General features: G+C 33.9%; 1 protein-coding gene across 3 annotated transcripts in view; it reads left to right on the forward strand.

The window, feature by feature from the left end:
* The window catches only part of sif (still life), a 727,300-nt gene that overhangs the window by 63,044 nt on the left and 639,694 nt on the right, over positions 1-24,562 (forward strand). For all 3 annotated transcript variants that reach the window (XM_069812852.1, XM_069812854.1, XM_069812855.1), the window contains exon 2: positions 13,757-13,903. The gene's annotated coding sequence lies outside the window, so the exon portion shown is untranslated. The remainder of the gene's footprint in view (positions 1-13,756; positions 13,904-24,562) is intronic.

Consider the following 24,562-nt stretch of genomic DNA (forward strand, 5'->3'; position numbering starts at 1 on the left):
AGTACTCTAATACAATGAAATATTATCTGACTTACGAAAATACAACTGTCTTCAAATCTATTATTGTACCATCTCAACATTACAAATATTACGCTAGATGGCAGTAGTGTGTTATGTTTAGCTGTTTTCTTGTTATCAGTTGTGCCAACTATGGAATCTTCATTGAATTCTGTAGACGGTTACTAGACAAGGCTTTGTTGATTCAGTTTCATTTTTATTAAAACAGTTGCATTCCACTTCAATTATCCCGATCCTAGTAATTAGCGTCACATGACAGATGATTTTCAATAAATCTTAGTATTAAACAATCTTGATACGTCACTATCCATAATAATATATAGTAGAAGCTATAACATAACCTAAATAATATAAACAAGTGTTAGAAAAGTTTTAATTAGGGGTGATGAAATAAACAAGAAACGTTTTAATTAACGATGATGAAGTAAAAAATAAACATGAATAATTTTAACAGAAACAATTATTGAAGTTAGAATTTTCAAATTTGAATGTTTTCGTGGTTGGTGTTTCAGTTGATGTTATATTGGACGTGTGCGTAAAAGAAGTGAACTCGTTGATGTACATGTTATATTCCTCAACTTATTCAGGATTTCCGAATGGTGCTTTTCATTTATTTGTAGCCTAAATAGGATTTCAAGGAAGATGCATAGCTATGACCAGTGATCTTTATTAATTCTTGTTCTTGAATGCCAATACGAGTCATATTTGAAACTGCTGTGCATCGACTGGAGTGGTTTGTAATTTTTTGTGTTTTTTTTTGACGTCCAGACCAGTTTAGTTTGAAATGTTGGCAAACAAAGAAACAAATGCTAGGGTAGTGATAAAAATAAACAAATGCTAGGGACGCAATAAAATTAAATAAATGCTAGGGACGCGATAAAATTGTGCGATAAGCAGCCATGATTGGTTGAAAGACGTCCTTTCGCACCGTTTTATTGGTCAAAAGTAGTGCGACATAGTAAAAGTGTAATAGTCAACAGTAATCTCACTAGAGGTTTTGATTTATCTAGAGAAAATCAAAACTCGAGTGGGATTTAATTGACTATTACACGATTAGAAGAAAATATATGAATCCTCTAGATTCAAAACCCCCTAAAGAGCATTTTGTTCATAATTTATTTATACCCACATATTGCTTGCTAAGAATGAATTCTAATGATTTATGTAGTTTGAATTCGAAAAGCCACTAAATTTAAAGAAAAAGGTTTGTTAAAAGTCACTGTTAGGTTGAAAATTCTCTCTATTTGGAACCAATTACTGTCAAAATTCTTCAATTTGTGAACATGGATATAGGGGATTTTGAATCTATAGGATTCATATGAAGATTAGAAGTAACAAAGTACTCCAATACAATAAAATATTAATTGACTTACGAAAATACATCAGTCTTCAAATGTAATATTGTACCATCTCAATATTACGCTAGATGGCAGTAGTGTGTTATGATTAGCTGTTTTCTTGTTATCAGTTGTGCCAACTATGGAATCTTCATTGAACTCTGTGGACGGTTACTGGTCAAGAAGGCTTTGTTGATTCAGTTTCATTTTTATTAAAACACTAGCCGTGCCCGTGCGCTCCGCTGCACCCGTTAGAAATAAATATAAAGCAATTACATAATTAAAATAGGACATTTGATCCAGGGAACATTCGTGTTTGATAGAAGGATAAATCGTTTAATATATTACTTAATTTAAATTGCATCCAAATAATTAAAATGCGATAATTTTGGTCCAGAGACACCCATTTGGTGCAATGACAATTCCTTTAACATGTTTCTTAATTTTTATTTCATGCAACCATAGTTTAATGAAGATTGACATCATTTAGATTTAATGTGTATATCTTATTTTACTTGTTATAGGTTTCCATTGAATTATGGTAATAAATTTTAACCCTTGTTTTCTACGCATTCAGTAAATGGCGCTTAGCCCACTATGGTTCTGAACCCTTCAAATAACTTAAATTATATTTTATAATATTACATATTATAAATTATATTACAATATATTATATTATATTATATTATACTATATTATATTATATTATATTATATTATATTATATTATATTATATCATATTATATCAGAAGTTACTGTAATAACATTATAGCATTATGTCCATCTAGAGAAACTACACTTTCCAATGGTGAAATAATAATTAATTATACAAATCGGTTAATTTAGCTTCCGATATTACTTCATACAAACAAAGAAACGTTCTCTGTAGGCTATCTTTCATAGCTTTCGATTGTTGCTGTCCAAGGCCCCTTATAGACGAAGTCATTTGTTTTTTAATTCATTACACGGCCTTAGATGGCAGTTATTTTAATTTTAAAACTCATTTATCTCATTAAATATCAGTGCTATCAACATTTTTCAAAGAATAAAACTTATCGTAAATTATTTTTAAAGAAACGTTTGTTATGTAACATTTTTTACAAAAATCAATAATACGCGAGATATTTCGATTTATTTAATTCAGGTCCCCTTATAACCCCCCTTTTAAGTAATGTATTTTGAGTGCCATATAGCCTAAAATCTAAGTTACAACGAACTTAATTTATATTCAAATTGTCATCGAAATCCGTTCAGCCATTATCGCGTGAAAAGGTAACACACATCCAGACAGACAGACATATAAACAAAAGTGTCAAAAAAGTGATTTTCGGTTTCAGGGTAGTTAATTATATATGTTGCGACCAATTATTTTTGGAAAATCGAAAATTACCAGAAAAATTTCGGCTACAGATTTATTATTAGTATAGATTTACGTGTTTAATTATGTATTTCATTTTTAGTTTGCTTATTTATTATTTATTTATCCGTTTATTTTATATTTAATAATTTTATTTGTTTATACATTTATTTGTTTAAATATGTATTTCTTTTATTTATAGTTTGATTATTTATTATATATTTATCTATCCGTTTATTTTTATTTACACACTAGCCGTACACGTGCGCTCCGCTGCACCCGTTAGAAGTAAATATAAAGTAATTACATAATTCAAATAGGACATTTGATCCAGTGAACATTCGTGTTTGATAGAAGGATAAATCGTTTAATATGTTACTTAATTTAAATTGCATCCAAATAATTAAAATGCGATCAATTTTGTCCAGAGACCACTCATTTGGTGCAATGACATTTCCTTTAACATGTTTCTTAATTTTTATTAAATGGAACCATAGTTTAATGAACATTGACATCATTTAGATTTAATGTGTATACTTTATTTTACTTGTTATATGTTTCCATTTAATTATGGTAATAACTTAATTTTAACCCTTGTTTTCTACGTATTCAGTAAATGGCGCTTGACCCACTATGGTTCTGAACCCTTCAAATAACTTAAATTATATTATATAATATTACATTACATTATAAATTATATTATATTATATCAGAAGTTACTCTAATAGCATTATAGCATTATGTCCATCTAGAGAAACTACACTTTCCAATGGTGAAATAATAATTAATTATAAATTATACAAATCGGTTAATTTAGCTTCCGATATTACTTCATACAAACACAGAAACATTCTCTGTAGGCTATCTTTCATAGCTTTCGATTGTTGCTGTCCAAGGCCCCTTATAGACGAAGTCATTTGTTTTTTAATTCATTACACGACCTTAGATGGCAGTTATTTTAATTTTAAAACTCATTTATCTCATTAAATATCAGTCCTATCAAAATTTTTCAAGGAATACACCTTATCGGAAATTATTTTTAAAGACACTTTTGTTATGTAACATTTTTCACAAAAATCAATAATAAGCGAGATATTTTGGTTTATTTTATTCAGGCCCCCTTATAACTCCCCTTTTAAATATGGTATTTTGAATGCCATATAGCCTAAAATCTAAGTTACAACGAACTTAATTTATATTCCAATTGTCATCGAAATCCGTTCAGCCATTATCGCGTGAAAAGGTAACAAACAGACAGACAGACAGACAGACAGACATACAAACAAAAATTTCAAAAAAGCGATTTTCGGTTTCAGGGTGGTTAATTATATATGTTAGGACCAATTATTTTTGGAAAATCGAAAATTATCAGAAAAATTTCGGCTACAGATTTATTATTAGTATAGATTTACATTCCACTTCAATCATCCAAATCCCAGTAATCAACGTCACTTGACAGATGATTTTCAATAAATCTTAGTATTAAACAATCTCTGATACGTGATTATCCATACTATCATATAGCAGAAGCTATAACATAACCTAAATAATATAAACAAGTGTTAGAAAAATGTTAATTAGGGATGATGAAATAAGCAAGAAACGTTTTAATTAACGATGATGAAAAAAAACATGAATAATATTAAAAGAAACAATTATTGAAAGTACAATTTTCTAATTAGGAACATTAAATCCAGACGTCTGAGATGGGCAGGGCATGTAGCACGTATGGGCGAATCCAGAAATGCATATAGAGTGTTAGTTGGGAGGCCGGAGGGAAAAAGACCTTTAGGGAGGCCGAGACGTAGATGGGAAGATAATATTAAAATGGATTTGAGGGAGGTGGGATATGATGATAGAGAAATGATTAATCTTGCTCAGGATAGGAACCAATGGCGGGCTTATGTGAGGGTGGCAATGAACCTCCCGGTTCCTTAAAAGCCAGTAAGTAAGTACAGTTTTCAAATTTGAATGTTTTAGTGGTTGGTGGTTCAGTTGATGTTATATTGGACGTGTGCGTGAAAGAAGTGAACTCGTTGATGTACATGGTTTATTCCTCAACTTATTCAGGATTTCCGAATGTTGCTCTTCATTTATTTGTAGCCTAAATAGAGTTTCTGGGAAGATGCATAGGTATGACCAGTGATCTTTATTAATTCTTGTTCTTGAATGCCAATGCGAGTCATATTTGAAACTGCTGTGCATAGACTGGAGTAGTTTGTAATTTTCTGTTTTTTTTTTTTTTCTTTTTGACGTCCACACCAGTGCAGCAGTGTTGCCAACGCATAAATTATATCCCCGTCAGTGTAACGCCTAGAAATCCGTCAGAATCCGTCAAAATTAAAAATAAATAAATACGATCTATCCAATATATCTTTCTAATAAAAGCAAATATTAACTTTTTTACCAATCATGATTAAATTAATAATAATAATAATAATAATAATAATAATAATAATAATAATAATAATAATAATTCATTCACATCACCTGCTTCTAGTTCTGGAGTTGATGTGCTGGGTTAGTCTACGCTACCCCAAAAATTAATCTGTAGTAATGTCACGAGAGGTGTGAGATCTGCCGATAAATCCACGAGCGAAGCGAGTGGATTTATCTGGGAAATCTCAGACCTCGAGTGACATTTATTAGGACTATTTCGTGAATAAAATAAATATGTAAATAATATATCCCTAAAATTCGATCACAAAATGTTAATAATTGTATATTTACGAATACTTAATCTATTCAGACATTGTGAAGTTGAAATAGATGAATATCGATTACTGCAATAAAGAAATTCGTTGTTATTATTCAGTAATGCCAAATGCGAAAAGCGAAATATAGGTTTAACAATGTTAATTACATGTACTGCACTTTTCTCTTATCATAATAACATAAATACATTTTCATTATCTGCTGAAATCATGATTTAATTTAAAATTTTATAATATAATTATAATAACCTAATTAATACATTAATTAAATGAAGAATTGTTGAAAACGCATTTATCTAATCTGAATGAAGGAATGTAACTTTTTCAAATAGCCTACAATGGACATGGAATTGGAAGATGAAGATGTATTATATAGGCTACAATAGGTAAGGTTAGCTGTGTGAGCAGGACCAATGTCAGCTGTGCCTTATTTCGACCGTTACTATGTGCTACAGGAAAGCATTTTTTATAGCTCGACAAATGCATTCTCGCTGTAGTGTGTAACGGAACTAAAGCTGCATCTACACAGTTCAATAATCCAATCGCGTATGCATGCAACCTGGGAAGAATATTGAAAGAATCAAGTTTAAAACGTACGTTAAATTAAGATGCATGAAGATTTTGTGTCTACATGGTGCGCCGTTTTGAACGTCGTCTTCACTGCGTAAATATATTAATTAATATTAAATATCAATCTTGCATTCATTGCTTTAAAGTTGAAAGAAAAGTTTAACCGTGTAGTTGTATCTTAATGTATTCATGATTATCAATTCACGGGGAAACAGTTGGCGACAACGACTAAACAAAAGAACGACCATGCGATAAATTGACAGCGATAAATCTAGCTGCAAAAATTATCGCAAAGTCTGACTGTGATTGGTTGGAATTCAAAATTTCATTACACTTCATTAGTCGAAAATGGAATGACGTCATATAAACGAAATAGTCAATTAAAAACGAAAGTAGCTAAAAAAGTCAAGAGACAATGTAAATCGTAATATCCGTCAGAAAATTCGTCACCCGTCAAAGCCATTCTTTTTCCGTCCACTACATTGAAATTCCGCAAATTTTGACGGAATTTCCCGTCCAGTTGGCAACAGTGCAGTGCAGTTTTAAAAATTGGCAAACAAAGAAACAAATGCTAGGGTAGTGATAAAAATAAACAAATGCTAGGAACGCGATAAAATTGTGCGATAGGCAGCCATGATTGGTTGAAAGACGTCCTTTCGTACCGTTTTATTGGTCAAAAGTAGTGTGCCGTAGTAAAAGTGTAATAGTCAAAAGAAAAACAGCACTTTCATAAAGTTCCCTCACTGAAGTATCTTCTCGCATTCTTTTTCTGGAGTGTGATAGTTGTTTCTGTACTACAACTTTCCTTATTTCACTAACACAGTTATGTGTAATTACACTCAACACAATATTTTCTTTACTTTTCATAGTTTCTATGCAACTGTCCCGTTTCTTGTTGAATCACAACCAGATGACTGACCTTATTTATTCTGTGCTTCCTATTTTGCTGACCATTGTATAAAGCCGAAGACTTCCTCTTGGTAGTTTATATTATTTCCACATTGATCACCCTGTAACAGACCAGGAAGATACTGAAAAGTTGAATTGCTATAAGTACGCAAAACCTACGTGTAGGCCTACTACGTATATAGGACGAATATTAACTTGTACCCAATTATGTGTATATAAGTAGGACGATTGTAACCCTTGTACGACTTGTACGCAAGTGTGACGTACGCATGTGTGAATAGCTCAGTATTTTTAGCTGTTCTTTTGAGACAAGCGTGCTACCAGGTGGCCCGGGTTCGATTCCCGGTTGGGACAAGATACCTGGTTGAGGTTTTTTCCGGGGTTTTCCCTCAACCCAATATGAGCAAATGCTGGGTAACTTTCGGTGTTGGATCCCGGACTCATTTCACCGGCATAATCACCTTCATCTCATTCAGACGTTAAATAACCTAAGATGTTGATAAAGCGTAGTAAAATAACCTACTAAAAACATCTGAAAGTGATAGGTCTTTCGATTGGGTCTCGAGGTATTATTCCAATTTTTTTTTAACTTTTCTGAAACAATGTGAATTACTCAACTCACTAAAAGACGAAATTTTAGTTACAGTTCTTAAAAAATCTTGCCAAATATTAAGTCATCACATACATCATATTTCTTAAATGTATCTTTTATTTAGTATCATATCTCTATTTTTCAAACAAAATTGTAATTTTATTGTATCAATGATGCCTGTACCAAATTTTGTGAATACACTGAGTCCTATGGGAATACCTCAGTTGGGAAGCAGTTTATAAGACAATATATTCGCTACATGTATCACTTTATTAAGAGTAAATCTATTTTTTATTTAATTTAAATAAGACAATATATTCGCTACATGTATCATTTTATTGAGAGTAAATCTATTTTTTATTTAATTTAAATAAGACAATATATTCGATATGTGTATCACTTTATTAGAAGTAAATCTATTTTTTATTTAATTTAAATAAGACAATATATTCGCTACATGTCTCATTTTATTAAGAGTAAATATATTTTTTAATTAATTTAAATAAGACAGTATATTCGCTACATGTATCATTTTATTAAGAGTAAATCTATTTTTTATTTAATTTAAATAAGACAGTATATTCGCTACATGTATCATTTTATTAAGAGTAAATCTATTTTTTATTTAATTTAAATAAGACAGTATATTTGCTACATGTATCATTTTATTAAGAGTAAATCTATTTTTTATTTAATTTAAATAAGACAGTATATTCGCTACATGTCTCATTTTATTAAGAGTAAATCTATTTTTTATTTAATTTAAATAAGACAGTATATTCGCTATATGTGTCATTTTATTAAGAGTAAATCTATTTTTTATTTAATTTAAATAAGACAGTATATTTGCTACATGTCTCACTTTATTAAGAGTAAATCTATTTTTTATTTAATTTAAATAAGACAGTATATTCGCTACTACTTACTTACTTACAAATGGCTTTTAAGGAAACCGAAGGTTCATTGCCGCCCTCACATAAGCCCGCCAGCGGTCCCTATCCTGTGCAAGATTAATCCAGTCTCTATCATCATACCCCACCTCCCTCAAGTCCATTTTAATATTATCCTCCCATCTACGTCTCGGCCTCCCTAAAGGTCTTTTTCCATTCGGTCTCCCAACTAACACTCTATATGCATTTCTGGATTCGCCCATACGTGCTACATGCCCTCCCCATCTCAAACGTCTGGATTTAATGTTCCTAATTATGTCAGGTGAAGAATACAATGCGTGCAGATCTGTGTTGTGTAACTTTCTCAATTCTCCTGTAACTTCATCCCGCTTAGCCCCAAATATTTTCCTAAGCACCTTATTCTCAAACACCCTTAACCTATGTTCCTCTCTCAGAGTGAGAGTCCAAGTTTCACAACCATACAAAACAACCGGTAATATAACTAGTTTTATAAATTCTAACTTTCAGATTTTTGGACAGCAGACTGCATGATAAGAGCTTCTCAACCGAATAATATCACGCATTTCCCATATTTATTCTGCGTTTAATTTCCTCCCGAGTGTCATTTATATTTGTTACTGTTGCTCCAAGATATTTGAATTTTTCCACCTCTTCGAAGGATAAATCTCCAATTTTTATAGTTCCATTTCGTACAATATTCTGGTCACGAGACATAATCATATACTTCGTCTTTTCGGGATTTACTTCCAAACCGATCGCTTTACTTGATTCAAGTAAAATTTCCATGTTTTCCCTAATCGTTTGTGTATTTTCTCCTAACATATTCACGTCATCCGCATAGACAAGAAGCTGATGTAACCCGTTCAATTCCAAACCCTGCCTGTTATCCTGAACTTTCCTAATGGCATATTCTAGAGCGAAGTTAAAAAGTAAAGGTGATAGTGCATCTCCCTGCTTTAGCCCGCAGTGAATTGGAAAAGCATCAGATAGAAACTGACCTATACGGACTCTGCTGTATGTTTCACTGAGACACATTTTAATTAATCGAAGTAGTTTCTTGGGAATACCAAATTCAATAAGAATATCATATAATACTTCCCTCTTAACCGAGTCATATGTCTTTTTGAAATCTATGAATAACTGATGCACTGTAGCCTTATACTCCCATTTTTTCTCCATTATCTGTCGAATACAAAAAATCTGATCAATAGTCGATCTATTACGCCGAAAACCGGAATGATGATCCCCAATAATTTCATCTACGTACGGAGTTAATCTCCTCAAAAGAATATTGGACAAAATTTTGTACGACGTCAAGAAAAGTGATATTCCTCGAAAGTTACCACAGTTGGTTTTGTCCCCCTTTTTAAAAATAGGTACAATTATGGACTCCTTCCATTGTTCTGGTACAATTTCCTTTTCCCAAATAGCAAGTACAAGTTTATAAATTTCGCTATATAATGCACTTCCACCCTCTTGTATTAATTCTGCTGGAATTTGATCGATACCTGGAGACTTGTACTTTTTCAGATTTTCTATCGCAATTTCGACTTCTGAAGGCGTGGGTTCGGGTATAAATGGCTCAGCAGTTTGTATTTCAATTTCGTCCCGATCATTTCTATTTGGCCTATGTACATTTAGTAGTTGCGCAAAATAGTTTTTCCATCTGTTTAGGATTGATGGAGAGTCTGCAAGCAAGTCACCAGTCTCATCCTTGATCACGTTTACCCTTGGCTGTTATACGTTCTTAAATTCCTTTATATTCTTATATATATCTCGAATGTTTTTATTCTTATTATTTGTTTCTACCTCATTCAGTTTTTCCTTCAAGTAACCTCTGTTTTTATTCCTAACTGTACGACTTGCTTCCCGTTTTTCATTGAAATAATTATCTCTCTTCTCCTCAACTGGATCCTGTAAGAATTTCAATTTTGCCTGTTTCCTTCTTTCTACTACCATGCAACAATCTTCATCAAACCACGGTTTCTTTTTCTTAGTTTCATAATAACCTATGCTCTGCTCAGCTGCAATTTTGATACTATCTCTGATATTTTCCCACACTCTATTAACATCTAATTCTTTCTCAACTTCGTCGGAACTTTCTAAAATGGCAAACCTATTCGAAATTTCGACCTGATAATTTTGCTTAGCTTCCTCGTCCTTTAATTTCAAAATATTGAATTTAGTGATATATCAACTTGTTGCTCTACTCGCTTGGCTACTGATAATCTTTCTCTTAATTCTCCAATCACCAAATAATGGTCAGAATTACAGTCTGCATCCCTGAAAGTTCGAATATCTACTTTACTAGTATGTCTCCGTTTATCTATCAAGATGTGATCTATTTGGTTGTGTGTCAATCCATCTGAAGAAGTCCAAGTATATTTATGTATATCCTTATGGGGGAATGTTGTACTTTTGACAATTAAATTTTTCGATGTGGCAAAGTTGACTAATCTAACTCCATTGTCACTACTAATTGCGTGTAGGCTCTCTTTTCCAATAGTTGGTCTAAAAATATCCTCCCGTCCTACTTTAGCGTTGAAATCCCCCAATAAAATTTTCATGTGCTATCTAGGGAACTGATCAAAAGTATGTTCCAATTCCTCATAGAAGCTATCCTTTATATAGTCGTCTTTCTCTTCTGTAGGGGCGTGAGCATTTATAACTATGATGTCGCACCATCTACCCTTAAGTACTAAATATGATAACCTGTCACTGATAAATTCGACCTTTTTTACTGCTGATTTTATTCTTTTATGAACAAAGAATCCTGTTCCTAATTGGTGATTATTGTTTCCTTCCCCATAATATAACAAGTAATCTCCTATTTGTGATATGCCATTCCCATCTAACCTAACCTCTTGTACTCCCACGAAGTCTATTCTATATCTAGCTAGTTCTTTTGCTACTAATGTTACCCCTCCTGTTCTATAAAGACTAGTTACGTTCCATGTGCCAAATCTCAAAACCTTATTTCTTTGCTGTGGTCGTGCCAGAGAATCAGTCCCATTCCGAGGCTTATTGTAGGGATTCGTAACAATCTGTTTTCTACGGTGAAGGGTTGTTAGCCCTTCGCACAACCCCCAAAGCTGGAGGACCACCCCTTATCGGCTGTCCACGAATGCTTATTCAATATATTCGCAGCTACCCTCCATATCTGGAGGCCGTCTCCTCTATCCGCAACCTGAGGACGCGCCATGCCGTGGTGATGTATATTCGCTACATGTCTCATTTTATTAAGAGTAAATCTATTTTTTTATTTAATTTAAATAAGACAGTATATTCGCTATATGTATCATTTTATTAAGAGTAAATCTTTTTTTTATATCATTTAAATAAGACAATATATTTGCTACATGTCTCATTTTATTAAGAGTAAATGTATCTTTATTTAATTTAAATAAGACAGTATATTCGCTACATGTCTCATTTTATTAAGAGTAAATCTATTTTTATTTAATTTAAATAAGACAGTATATTCGCTACATGTCTCATTTTATTAAGAGTAAATCTATTTTTTTATTTAATTTAAATAAGACAGTATATTCGCTACATGTCTCATTTTATTAAGAGTAAATCTATTTTTTATTTAATTTAAATAAGACAGTATATTCGCTACATGTCTCATTTTATTATGAGTAAATCTATTTTTTATTTAATTTAAATAAGACAGTATGTTTGCTACATGTCTCATTTTATTAAGAGTAAATCTATTTTTATTTAATTTAAATAAGACAGTATATTCGCTACATGTCTCGTTTTATTAAGAGTAAATCTATTTTTTTATTTAATTTAAATAAGACAGTATATTCGCTACATGTCTCATTTTATTAAGAGTAAATCTATTTTTTATTTAATTTAAATAAGACAGTATATTCGCTACATGTCTCATTTTATTGAGAGTAAATCTATTTTTTATTTAATTTAAATAAGACAGTATATTCGCTACATGTCTCATTTTATTAAGAGTAAATCTATTTTTTATTTAATTTAAATAAGACAGTATATTCGCTACATGTCTCATTTTATTAAGAGTAAATATATTTTTTAATTAATTTAAATAAGACAGTATATTCGCTACATGTCTCGTTTTATTAAGAGTAAATATATTTTTTAATTAATTTAAATAAGACAGTATATTCGCTACATGTATCATTTTATTAAGAGTGAATTTATTTTTATTTAATTTAAATAAGACAATATATTCGCTACAAGTATAATTTTATTAAGAGTAAATATATTTATTTTAGTTGGATTATTAAGTGTAGAAAGTATATTTATTTATGTATAGGAGAATGTCTAAATTTAAATGTTAAACCATTACATTTCACCCTATACTTGTATTAACATTTTCTAATATTAATATCTAAAATATGTTTGTTTTATATGCCATTTAATTAAGACTAAGTTATTTTTCATAATTTATTAGGTACATATTCTGTGCAGAAAATCTATTTATTGACTTGATGGAAACTGTAATTAAGAGATTTGTACTATACTCAATGTTAAATCGATAATGTGTTAAATTGGAATAATCTTATTAAAGAAATTACCCCCAAACTAAATTCAGCTTGTTTTGCTGTTAGATCTATGCAAAGGATAGTAAATATCAATACCTTAAAAACAATATACTTTGCATACTTCCACTCGGTAATGAGTTTTGAAATAATATTCTGGGAAAATTTCACAGATAGTAACAGTATACTGTACTTATATTACAAGTAATTAGAATAAGAGTAGGTGCCAAATCTAGGGAATCGTGTAGGACTATTTAAAAAAAACTGCAAATAATGCCCACGGCTTGTCAGTATATCTTTTCATTAATAATCTTCCTCGTATGTAATCGTGAAAACTTTGTAACTAATTCAATAGTTCATAGCATAAATACACGTCAAAAAATGACTTTCATACTCCATCGGCAAGTCTATCGTGCTATCAAAAAGGAGTGCGTTGTATGGCAGTAAAAATTTTTAATAGCCTCCTTATCGATATAAAAAATGAAACTCAAAACATAAGATTATTTAGGTCCAAATTAAAGAAGTATCTAATTTCTCATGCCTTTTATTCTGTAGATGAATTCATGACATTCAATAACGCTTCATGAAATTGATACTAAAACTTTGTGTTGTTTTAGTAGACTAAATTTAAATCTCTTCTGTATATATTTGATCTAGACTGTGACTATAAATTAAGACTTTATAATAGTATTAAGTTCTTTTAACTTGTTCCATATTCTAGCTGTAAGCAATGTATGAATATAATGGAATGTTAATAAATACAATACAATACAATACGTGGTTGTGTCTTACTCAAGTGAAAGGTAATAATTATGTCTCGTGTTGCAGAATCAAACGGTGAAATTGTCACAGCATTTGTAAAAAAGCCGCCTGTATACAATTGCACGGGAGATGTGGCCAAGATAGCAATTGATATCTACTTCAGGCGGATTAATTATTTCCGAAGTGGACTGAAGAGAGGATAAGAAGTTTCAGGTAAAGCCAATGTACATTTTTAGTATGCTTGTCATATTCTTGTTTAATTATAGTTATTGAAAAACCTCATTTGATTGTATACCCTGTGAACTTTATTGTAAGTCATAGTGATTACATTTCCACCTGCCATGAGACAACTTTCAGTGCTGTTAAGGGAAGAGGATGGTATTTTTGATGAAAAATGACTACATTTAAAAGAAAATTCTTTAAAATACTCTGTGATATGTGTGGATTGTCATTTTTAAACTTCCTGCTTTATGGATTTTTAAATCACTCGCCCACTTTTGTTGTTGTTTCCGATAAATTAAATTTTCAAAATTTTTTTATTTAAATTCCCTTTGATATGTGTGGAATGCATTGCATAAAATATTGTGGGTATTTGTGCCCTTATCGGATGTTGAGACGTCATTTTTAAACTTCCTGCGCTATGGATTTTTAAATCACACGCCCGCTTTTATCGATTTCCAGTAACTTCATTTTTTTTGCTACATTGCCAGACAAAATGGATATAATTTCTGAACTATTAAAGATACATGCATGAAATTTAGAACACATATTCTTTAGATTATTAGGAAACTTCTCTCTGTAACAGAATTTTGTTAATTGATTTCATTTAAAAAAATACGTCCGTTTGTTTGCAAGAAAGGAAATCAGAAAATTGTTACTAAATTTTAATTGTTTTACAAATGTAGGGACTAATATCAAAATTCTGTTACAGACTGTTTGTAGAACATACTTTTGCAAATACATTGCAAAAAACTGTTTGAATCTATCTTTAAAAACGGTTTAGATATATCGGTTTTGGCACAATCCTGCATTGGGTATATTTTTTTCAAATGTGAGCCCCCAAATAATTTTTTTTTCAAAATATTTTTATTTGGTTGAGTTGCCACAGCTATGAGCTCTTTACATAAAAAAAATTAATAATTTACACCAAATAGGAAAAAAGTTAAAAAAAATACCATCCTCTCCCCTTAAATGGTACGAAGAAAACATTGACAGCCTTATTGTTTCATGATTCTTGAAAGAGGTGCTAAACAGTTTAGTTCAACATTACAATGAATCGCGTACCCATCAAGAGATTTCGGGTTAAGTCTTAGAGCACTTAAAAATGTTCATTTCGATGGCACAGATCTTCTTGCGTGTCAATGGTAGTATGACATAGATCCTGGTCTTCATTTGTCTCTGAAGGAAGAAGCAGATGTGATAAGTGCGGTGAACGTGCAGGTCACTGCAGTGTAACTTTGAATTCTCGACCAAATAAGGAACACAAAACAAAAACTCAACAAACACAAAAACACACAAAACACAACACAAACACAAGAACACAAGAAATACATCACACTAACATACGAAAACAAAAACACACACAAGATCGCATCCTCATTCAGAAAACAGAAATACAACATAGCATAGCATAGCATACAGAACAGAAAACACACTACAAAGACATCTCAACACACAAACAAATAAATACAACCACACACTTCCGCTGCGCAGTCCATCGGCGATCAGCATCCAACAGGGAAGCAAGGAGTTGAACTGTGTTGTCCTCCACGCGGGGTCGTCCTGTACGGAGGTTGTCCTGAACGGCATCCCTGCCTTCCCGGAACGCTTTAACCCATGGTGCCACTGTGCGATATGGCAACGCTGCATCGGCATATGCTTCATGCAGTCCCTGAAAACATTCTTGTGCACATGTAATAGTTGCGACAGTTTCTACATTGGACAAACTCGATACAAAGAACACATCAAAGCAATAACCAGAAGACACAATACATCTACATAGGTTGGATAAAAAGTAATGGCAACCGTTCGATATTTCTGACATGGCTTTATTCACAGGGGTACAACATTTACGTACCTTCTATATAGTCGTCCCCCTTATTTATTACCTTTTGCCAAATGTGTGGAAGGCGTCGTACACCATTAGCGCGTCCATCTTCGTTGATGTTCCGTATTGACCGCCCTATAGCACGGATAAGTTCATCTCTGGTATTGTACCGGGTCCCTCGCAGTGGTTCTTTCACTTTGGTGAAAAGATCGTAATCGCACGGATCATATCGGGTGAGTACGGTGGATGTTCCAGAATCTCCCATTGCCAGCGGCGCAAGAGATCCTTGACAGCTGCAGCGGTGTGACTCCTTGCATTATCATGAAGAATAATGGGATTCTGTACCACCAATGGCTTGCAGAATGTGGAGTACAGTTTTGTGACATACTCAGACTTCCGCTGCGCAGTCCATCGGCGATCAGCATCCAACAGGGAAGCAAGGAGTTGAACTGTGTTGTCTTCCACGCGGGGTCGTCCTGTACGGAGGTTGTCCTGAACGGCATCCCTGCCTTCCCGGAACGCTTTAACCCATGGTGCCACTGTGCGATATGGCAACGCTGCATCGGCATATGCTTCATGCAGTCCCTGAAAACATTCTTGTGCACACGACCTCGTGTCACTTCAATTTTGATCCAGGAACGTTGCTCTAGTTTTGTAAACGTGGTCTTAGGGCGCTCGCACTATCCCTATGAAAGTCAACGTTCTACACACTGCAGTAGATTGACAGAGTACTGTCGCCGCTGGCTGCACTAACTCATCTAACAGCCCTTGTTCATGTCCATACAGCTGGCAGCTCTCGAACGCACCATCGTCACGTGACAGCAGTGTTGCCATTACTTTTTATCCAACCTATGTACATATGGTAAACCTGGAGGAAAGTGATACACAAGACTTCTTGTCCTCACCACGTAGATCATGGGCTACTTTTAGATCTATAAGCTTTATTTAAGTATAAGTTCCATGGGTCATCTTCTGCAGCATAATGATTACCATGCTAGCAATTAGGGTCGGCCTGGGTGCCGCAGTCGATAGAGTGCTGCCCTTCTGTGCCTGAGTTTGCGGACTCGATCCCGGACCAGGTCGATGGCATTTAAGTGTTGCTTAGATGAGACAGGCTCATGTCAGTAGATTTACTGGCATGTAAAAGAACTCCTGCGGGAGAAAATTCCGGCACACCGGCGACGCTGATATAACCTCGGCAGTTGCGAGCGTCATTAAATGAAACAACATTTTTGGTAGCAATTATATCCTAGAATCGTACGTTCAAGTCCGTCCGAGGGCGATAAAAATCTGTAGCAAACTTCTTTCGTTAGGATAATAAATCTGAGAATTCCGTGTCTAGATTTTCGGCAAGTAAAATAAACCTGTTCTGAATGAGAGAGACTTTAAATGTAATTTACTGACCATTTCTAGCGTACGTAGAAAAACTTGGATATAATATCAGGGCATTCGAAAAGTAATGGCATCATAGTTACTGTTTCATTTTACATTTATTTAGTTTATTTTTGGCAATATACACTTCAAATAGTCCCTTGCCATGTCTACAATATGTTGCCAAATCCTTGGAAGACGACGGGTCTGTATCTCACTGATGGATCTAGAGCTCTTTGGATCTTAACTCTTGATTGAAAGCGAATGCGTCGTCTCCACCCGTCTTGCAATAGTTCGTTATGGTTGAACTTCTCTCCCACAAGCTTCTTGTAATGCCGCAAAGCACTGGGTCGCATTTTTTCCTCTTGCAATCTGTATTTTTATTAATCATCTTTGTTCACACCTACTGAATATTTTTAGGGTGGTATTACTTAATACAAATCAGAAACAGTGCCTGTATTCACAAACTATAGTTACTTAAAGACTTTTATTATTTCACATTTATAATAATGTATGTATGTATTTATTAACACTACAATTGGGTATACACCCGGTGGCAGTGATATATAATATACAATAATTACAATTACATGAACTAAAATAAAATAAACCTAAATGAAATAAAATAAAATAAACGTCAATCTATAAATAGTAGATGCAATAAACTTAGGACTATAATTAAAAACTATTCTATAATAACGCCTACGATAAGCAAAAGTAAATCTAACTTATAAGTACTTCTATTTCACCCAATTATTACCAATTTAAATAATTATATATCATCTTAATTAATTACATACCAACTTAATTACATATCATCTTAATTAATTACATATCACCTTAATTTGTTTACATATCAACTAAATTACATATCATCTTCATTAATTAGGTATCAACTTAATTATTTTACATATCAACTCAATAATTACATATAAACTTAATTAATTATATATCAATTCAATTAAGTACATTACACAACTTAAATAATTACACTGCACCTCCAATTACATTTTCAGTCTAATCTTCTCAACCTTTCCTTAAATTTATTTATTTTAAGATGACCACCCTGAAAGATTGCCGCAGGTAAGCTGTTCCAGTCTACTATTGTGCGGTTAACAAAAGAAAACTTTGCCACGTCCGTTCTTTGTTTTCTACATTTAAACTTCCTAATATGATCAGCCCTTCCTAAGTATGATGGTGTTGCTAATCTGGCATTGATATCGGTCCATGCTTTGTGTCCCATTTGTGCCTTAAACAATGCGGTGAGTCTGGTTTTTCGTCGCCTTGATTTGAGAAGTTCCCACCCTAAGTCTTTTACTATCTCCTCACCATGTCCCTTCCCCATTTTGACATATTTTGCTGCCTTGCGTTGGACCTTTTCTATTGAATCGATTTGGTTTTGTCTGTACGGATCCCAACCTACTGCTCCATATTCCATAATTGGGCGAACAAGGGTTTTGTACGCTAATTCTTTTGACTTTCTGTTAGATTTCTTCAGAATACGCATAGAGAAATGTAGTGCTTTCCAGGCTTTCCTTGTGGTATTAGTGACTTGTTGCTCCCAACCCAGTTTGTTACTTAAATATATACCTAGGTATTTACAAGTGCTCACTTGTGGCACCGATGTACCATTCAGCTGATATCCGCTACTCTATTAGTGACTAAAAGATTCCATGCTCACCACTAGGAGCGCTGATTTACAGTATTGTTGTCATTACTTTTGAGTAACCTAGTAGAATGGGCCTACTACAGTGGCACCAGTGTCCATGGGCTTGTCACGATAGAAGAGGTTGCCTCTTAAAATAGCGTAGACAACCTTAAAACAAATAATTCCTGTACCAAAGGATGCTGACGTAACGCACCGGACGAATGTCTTAAAATAGCTATTTTGAAAAGTGTGAAAACTGATATTTTTCCAATCTCGAACCCGATTCAAGCGCTAGTTTTCCGCCCAGGCAGCACTAGTTTGACCTCCTGCCTGGTGGTGATGAATTTTGTAGTGGATAAAGCAGACGTTTCGTAGGATTTTCCTTGGGTACTCTCATTCCCCTCTTTTATTCCACCAACATCCTCCATCTCTCTCTTATTTCATCTATCATCTACATAGTTTAAAATAGACTGGAGTGAACATTTGGGGCTAGTATGGTTTTCATCGCGAATATAGGATTTAAGGGCTTGGGGCTTCAGGGTCTGGAGTTTATCAGGTACTCGTCTAGGAATGGACACTAGCTCTGTCAGGGCTAAGACAATGACTCACCATTTAGCATCGGATTCACGAATGCCATGTCATTTTCTACTTGGACCATATAAACTGCCTGCATAACTACAATTGGCACGTACCTACACGTTCTGTAAATAAATATACTTCAAGTACTGAAGGATGTTCCGCTGGCAACGCGACCGGCATATGGCTTCTTCATGATGGAGCCCCTCCACGTTATTCCCGTGCAGTAAGACGCCATTTCGCGGAAACGCTATTACGGGCGATGGCTGTTGCATTTCAGGTCCCGATCGCCCTATCTCACACTCCGTCAGTTCTGATTGTGAGGCCAAATGAAGGGAATTAAGTATGTATGTATGTATGTATGTATGTATGTATGTATGTATGTATGTATGTATGTATGTATGCATGCATGCATGCATGTATGTATGTATGTATGTATGTATGTATGTATGTATGTATGTATGTATATGTATATGTGTATGTGTATGTACGTAAGATGCATGCAAGTAGGTTCCGTATAATTATAATAAGTTTGTGAATTTCACACGTACGGTACTATGGAGAAATAGAAGACTTTTAAGTATAGTCTAAAGTAATAGCATACACAATGTGACAGTGTTACGGTATATGCATTATTTATATTAGACTGTAATTAAAACAGAAATGTACCTATAGATGTAGGAATAAATCTTCGATCACCTGCGAAATCATGAAATTAATAGTATTCGCGAAGTATTCTTGCTGCGATTACCCCTGCTTGAGCGGCAACTTCTTTCACTCCTTTATTCCACTGGTTGCTCATGTCATAGGAGCTCGCGAATAGGCACAAGGGAATCTACTTTCGAAAGGCTGATAGTTATGTTACACTGGGGACAGAACATCTAGAAGCTTGGAGACCGTTACTTTTAAGCGGTCCGACCACCCCCTTCTCCCACACTAGCAGGTACGGTACCATTCATCTGTAAAACTTTTTCTGAACAGAAGTTATTGTATTGTGAGAGGCAGCTGGATCAGTGAAAGTAAGTGGTCAACGTTTTCAGTTTGTAGTGCAACGAACAATTCTGCTGTGTTTGGGTTCTTCTGTAATGACGTCACTAAAACTTCTAGTTGTTCTGTCCCCGGTGTATCTCATTTTACACGTTCTTTGACGTCTTTTGGTCCACACCTGTGGAGTAACGGTCAGCGCGTCTGTCCCCGAAACCAGGTGGCCCGGGTTCGATTTCCGGTCGGGACAACTTACCTGGTTGAGGTTTTTTCCGGTGCTTTCCCTCAACCCAATATGAGCAAACGCTGGGTAACTTCCGGTGCTGGACCCCGGACTCATTTCACCGGCATTATCACCTTCATCTCATTCATACGCTAAATAGCCTAGATGTTAATAAAGCGTCGTAAAATAACCTACTAAAAAAGACGTCTTTCGTTCACTGTAGGAATTGCATGTAATTGATATAGTAATAAGAAAAAATGTGCTACATTAGTTTATCATCGCTTACTGATGAAGATGACTGCAAAATATTGAAAATTTTAAAAATTATACTAGAGGATACAGAAGTGTTCCCAGAGAGAATCTAACATTGCAACGTACTCGTTAATTATAACTTCTCTTTGACTCACTAGCATTCGAACACGGTTCAAAAACTTTCAAAGCTCTTTAGTGGGTTACAATTACGTAAAACGTGATTTTGTGCACGTTATTGCATGGAGAAAGTAAGATTACCATTAAACATTATCCAAAATAGGAAGAAAACTTTGGAACCTGTTAGAATGTCTCGTCCATTTGCACTGTGACACATGAATGTTAGTCTGTCTTTAATTTGATTGTCACCATTGTATTGTTACCACGATTGAACATTATTTAACTGAAAATTTAGAAACCCGTACGTCTTTATCGGAGGTACAAACGAGAAAAATATTACATTTTATATGTAACAGGAAACAGTGACGTCATGCACTGATAAGGTAACAGTGCATCTGCAGTAGTATTGCTGTCGGACTGTACAGGAGGCAGTGACGCCATGTACTGCAGAAACAAAAGTAGCCTGTAGATAGGACAAGTCTATATTATACGAAAGGAATATCGTAAAAAAGAAATGAAAGCTTAGGACGAGCCCATCTCATAAGAGAAAAAAAGACTAAAGTTGCTCGGTAGCTGAAGTTCAAATATGGTTCATGCACTTTCATACACTGTAATAGTACATATAGTATATAATACAGTATTATATTAGTAGCATATAGTCCTCATGAATCTCTAGTTAAAATTAAATATATAACATTAATAAAATATAATAACCCGAAAATGAAGCAATAGAATTAGAGGAGAAAAATTCAATACATTCTGAACGACCAAAATTAATCTTTACGCCAAAAATGAAGACCTATGTAGTCTCGGAATAATTGAGATTTAGAAATTTTATGTCACTTTTATTCATCAACGGATAAGGCAAACAGTTTTTTTTTCCACTACGATCAGTGATTAACATATTTTGCAGACTGTATCGATGGCAAGAAGGATAGATTAGATGAGTTGAGAATATTTTATGGGTGAATCACAGACCGGAGAAAGAACAAAAATGGCTGAGAAACTTTTATAACCGTCACCAGATCGTCCGACCATCACTGTCTCCTATGTTCCGTGAACTAGTACCAGTATATGACTGTGAACATCATACAAAAGGAAGGGTGTAATCTTCATGTAGTGCCGTCTGAACACTTACGTCAAACTGTGTCATAACTTTTGTTAAAACAAATTATACAGGGTGTAACCGTGGCTTTGTTACAAACTTCTAGGAGTGGCAGATGTGATCACTATGAAACATTCTGTTTGGTAATTGCAAGCCTTAATATGTGTGTCACCTCTGATTGAGGTTCTGACTGATATATAGGCTTACATCTGTCATTAGGCAGTACATCTTACTTGACGATATGAGAGGAAAAACAATTATTGTATACACCTGAAGTCTGATTAATGCAATATGTAGGTAGTCGGCGATGTATACAATCTAGGAGAAAGGAATTCGCCATTCTACTCCATTATCTCCTAGTTGCCTCATGAGTTGTGCCTTGTTGGTTTCACTTGTGAGGTTCAGACCTGTCTTCGGACAGTTGACTAAAGAATGTGTGTGTTAACCAGTATAACTAACACTACAGAATAATAACCCAAATTTTTATTACGTCATATAGCAGAGGTCTGCATCGGACGTTTTCGCTCGAGCGCCAAGTAGTTCATAGCATAATCCGATAGGTAGCGCACATGCATAATGGGTAAAATTGTCACGAGCGATAAATCCTCGAACGGTATAAGCAGAGCGTTAGATATTCCTTCTTGTTACAGTGGTGAACTGTGTAGTAACATAATAGATATTTATCATTTAAAAACTTTGCAGTGTTTAACTAACCTCTCCATAGTACAACTACAAAATTTGCTTTAAAATGTAATATAAATGTTGTAGGTAAATGTTTTTTTTTTTCCCCCACACAGGAGTGATTTTGTTTTTGCCACATCTGATAGATGTTATTGGATGTAAATGTACTGTAATTATTATAAACGGAGAACACAATCACGATAATGCAAGAACTGTATCAAGTTTTCTAGTAATAATAATAATAATAATAATAATAATAATAATAATAATAATAATCTCTAAGAATTAGTGTATCAATCTTTGCGTCTGTAACAGTTGTGCAGCATGATTATTCGTTTTATTATATTTTCTGTGACGTTATCTCTGTACTAATATTGTTATTAATCTACTGCTATATCAATAATATTTTGTAAAACGTTTCTACATTGTCGCAGTATATAGGCAGAACACTATGTATGGACCTATCATATTATATATGTGGTAAATCAAATATTGAATAATTATTAATTAGCAATAATAACTGTATATCGAAGTTTTTCATACTATTTTATTTATAACTCCATGTTACTGTTTTGATACGTTCCATTGACTGTTCCATTAAACGTGTGTCATAAACGCAGAAAATAAAGTCTTATTTTTATCGTGTGAGCAAAATATATGTGTATCTTATCTGTCACCTTCCATACAAGATAAGACATGTCGGTGAGATGACCTTGTACTGTGCTTCTATTTATTACGAGCGTATCACGACCGATCGTATCTCACTCGAGGGTGCGACACTCGACCGAGTTTAAGCGAGCGATTTAACTCCAATGCAGCACTCTGTCATATAGTCTATGACCTTTAAATAAAATTAATAAGTAAGTAATAAAATAAATAAATAAATAAATAAATAAATAAATAAATGAATAAATAAATAAATAAATAAATAAATAAATTCAAATCGTTCCTGGCATTGAGAATACAAATTTGTTTTATAAATCTTCGGGCTATTGACTAAACATACAGATCATAAGATCGATGTTTTATGTTAAGGATGCTCCTTAATGAAACGGCTACAGCTCCCGCTTCCCATGCTGGTAACCCAGGTTCGAAACCCGGTGAGTCCAAATCGAATTTGTGGGTAGACAGAGACGGTGCTTAGTGACAGGTTTTCTCGTTTTACCACTAGTATTACACTATTATTCCATTAATCATCATCATCATCATCATCATCATCATCATCATCATCATCATCATCATGCGTTACTACGTAGTTCGCCTCCCATGGTGTGTAGAGGGCAACGTGTTCGGCGGTATAAATAACTACAGCATCGGCTCGTCGCTTATACAGTAATTGGGGATGCTTGAATGAATGACGCAAAGTCAACCACTAATTTCGCACTGTAGTCATGTATATGTTTTACGTGACATCATACAGTCTCCTTAAACGTCTTACCATATGACAGCCGTGGCAAAAATGTGTCTCGCGAGCACATTGTGATTCGCAATGATAGCTGTGCATTTCTCTTGCTTTCTACCTCCCACAACCTCCACCCTCTCACTCACTGGAGTCAAACCCCGTTCCATTGGTATTTGTCTCTGGCCTGCGAGTGGCGTATCGTCGCAATGTCTCTCTCGAAACCCTGTACCTCTACAAAAACGAAACTTTCAAGTAGGATGGGAGGACGCATATTTTTGCTGCCAATATGATGAGAATATTAAATGTATGATTTCTTCACAAGTATTACTAGGAAAACGGTTGTATAACATAAAACGGCTTTATACTACATGTTACTGATGAAACATTAAAAGGTTGTGTTATTATTATTATTATTATTATTATTATTATTATCATCATCATCATCATCATCATCATCTCTCTACGT

This window comes from Periplaneta americana, chromosome 16, assembly GCF_040183065.1.
Source record: "Periplaneta americana isolate PAMFEO1 chromosome 16, P.americana_PAMFEO1_priV1, whole genome shotgun sequence".
Lineage (NCBI taxonomy): Eukaryota > Metazoa > Arthropoda > Insecta > Blattodea > Blattidae > Periplaneta > Periplaneta americana.